This window comes from Nematolebias whitei, chromosome 11 (genome assembly GCF_014905685.2).
Source record: "Nematolebias whitei isolate Nwh7 chromosome 11, NemWhi1, whole genome shotgun sequence".
In the NCBI taxonomy this organism is placed as follows: Eukaryota; Metazoa; Chordata; class Actinopteri; order Cyprinodontiformes; family Rivulidae; genus Nematolebias; species Nematolebias whitei.
Genome location: NC_056508.1, coordinates 44,616,580 through 44,619,037, shown reverse-complemented (window position 1 = coordinate 44,619,037; position 2,458 = coordinate 44,616,580). Strand labels below are relative to the sequence as shown.

Genomic DNA, 2,458 nt, shown 5'->3' with positions numbered 1-2,458 from the left:
AGAAATTGTCCCTAGGTGTGAATGAGTTCATGAACGGTTGTTTTGCACACGCACAGTGACTGCTGGATATGGGCATTGATGACTCGCTCTACCCAGAAAAGAAGAAGCAGGAAAAGAAAGATGGATGGATGATCCTCTCCGCAGAATTGCAACCTTAACGTGGTGGAGGGGTTTGAGTATCCCTGTGATCCTGGGGTCTGTTGACTGGGAGTTAGCCCCTTGTAGGGTATCCCATGACAAATTAGCCTCAGGGGTGGGATCAGACTAATAGCAATTCAAAAACTTTGATAAATGACAAAAGAAAAATTGTTTTATTATACCAGGTTAAAAGGTACCAGGTAAATATCAAGTATCTAGTAGTTAGGTGCCAGGTAAGTGCATGGTGCCAAGTGCCCAGTACAGTAAGTACCTGGTAACTGGTGCCAGGTAAGTACCCACTGCAAGATAAGTACCAAGTACCAGGTATGTTTCTGGTACCAGATCAGTACCCTGTGCAGGGGTGATTCTAGGATCTGACCTTTTGGGGTGCTTAGCCCCCAGTGCTGACTATGGCTCTTAGCTTAAACAACGTGGTGGCCATATAAGTTCAATAAAAATCAACTCCAACTTCCCTGTTCCACTGTTTCAGTTCACTGTCCACAAGGTGGGCCTGTCATATACAGTACGGATCACCTTTCCATTCACAGGCAAAGAATTGCAGCCCAACACTAATTCCTCGTTAGTATAGTGGTGAATATACCCGCCTATCACGCGGGAGACCGGGGTTCGATTCCCCGACGAGGAGTTATCTATAAAAGGAGGCTGCGATGGTGCAGAGGTAGGGCAGCTGACTTGGCACCAGAAAGTCACAGGTTCAACTCTCCACCATGTCCACATGTCATGGTGTCCTTGAGCAAGACATGTAGTCCCTGATTGCTCTCCTGATGCTAACATACAGTAGCTACACACTGCTCCGTCTGGGTGTATCTCATGTGGGATGGGTTAAATGCAGAGTACTAATTTTGTCGTTACAAATGCAATACAATGATGACAACACTTTAATGTGGGCTAAACTTAAAATAAACAACTAGGTAGGCTTACATATAAAGCAGTGGCATAATAAAGTAGATTAACTAACTTTGTCCTTACTATCCACAGTCTAAGAAATGTAGTATAACCTAAGCTAACCTTTAGAGAAAAAGAATCACTAGCCAATATAAAATGGTAATATAATAACCACTCCTTCTTACCTATGGCCTGGCCTAAATAAAGCAATTTGATCATCATCTATCATGTTAATTAGTAGCTTAAAATATCCAGTTAAAATTCTCGTAGTGCGCTAAATCTACTGTAAAATTACCCATTTATACAGTCAAGAGACAAATGGGCAGCATTTAATAATGATAAGCGGCAACAGAAAAAGCTCTGTCCCCTCTAATTCTCCGTTTGGACCTCGGCACCTCCAGGAGCTGATCCGCTGATCTGAGGCATCGAGCAGGAGAGTGCAGCTCAGAGAGGTAGGATGGGACAAGACCATTAAAACTTTTAAAAACAAATAAAAGAATCTTAAACTGAACTCTTAAATGAACAGGCAGCCAGTGGAGAGAAGCCAGAGTGGGGGTGATGTAATGAACTATATCTGTCTCTGATATTATTCATAATTTAAACGGATTCTTTCATTTTTCTGGACTGAGTACTATCGTGTTTTGAATGATTAAATGTGGACGGAAACGTGTTTTAATTTCTGACTCACCAACAACAGTGAGCCGTTTAATTAAAAACGATTTAAAACACATCACACATTTTCAATAATTGGCAGATGGATTACAATAACAGCTTAATTAATGAGCTTTACAATGAGAACCATACGGCCATGGTATCACTTGCAGCTTTACAACAGACATTTCTGAAAATATCTGGATTAATTTCTGGCAGATAGAAGAGTTTTAAAGATGGGAAAATGAAGTTTAAATGGAGAGAGATAGGTGAGGGAATGTGTCTGTTATAACCAGAAACAACACGCTCCTTTGGACCCAGCTTAACCCACGGTACACTTCGCAGTTGAAGATCGACTTTTTACCTTTCTGAGGATATTTCAGTTCCGGCGTAAAGTTCCACTTCAAGCCACCTTTCAGCATCTCCGTAAGGATAGCAAAGACCTCAGGAGTCGTGAGATCGTCACAGAACAGACTTCTTCATTGTTCAGAGCGTTCGTCGAGTAGCCACAGCGAGACGTCGTGGCATCGACGGACTCTGGTCATTCCATTAGAAACTTCTCTGGAACTCTGGTTCTCTCTGGAACGTTGTTCAGCTTGGAACTCTTTGTTCTGCGTAGTTCCCGTTGTTCTGCGTTCTGCTTGGAACTAGGAAGTGTTGACCCTTTTAAAGAAGTCACTTCCGGTTCCTCTGAGAACTTCCTGATTGGTTGAAACAAACCAACAGGGGTGTGGTTTTAGTGATGTAAGAGGGTCATTAAAAG

The 2,458-nt window shown here is 42.3% G+C and overlaps 1 non-coding gene across 1 annotated transcript; it reads left to right on the top strand.

Annotated features, from left to right (window-relative positions):
• Positions 1-712: 712 nt before the first annotated feature.
• On the top strand, positions 713-784 carry trnad-auc. The gene has a single exon. It is a non-coding gene; the product is annotated as a tRNA-Asp (tRNA).
• The last annotated feature ends 1,674 nt before the right edge of the window (positions 785-2,458 follow it).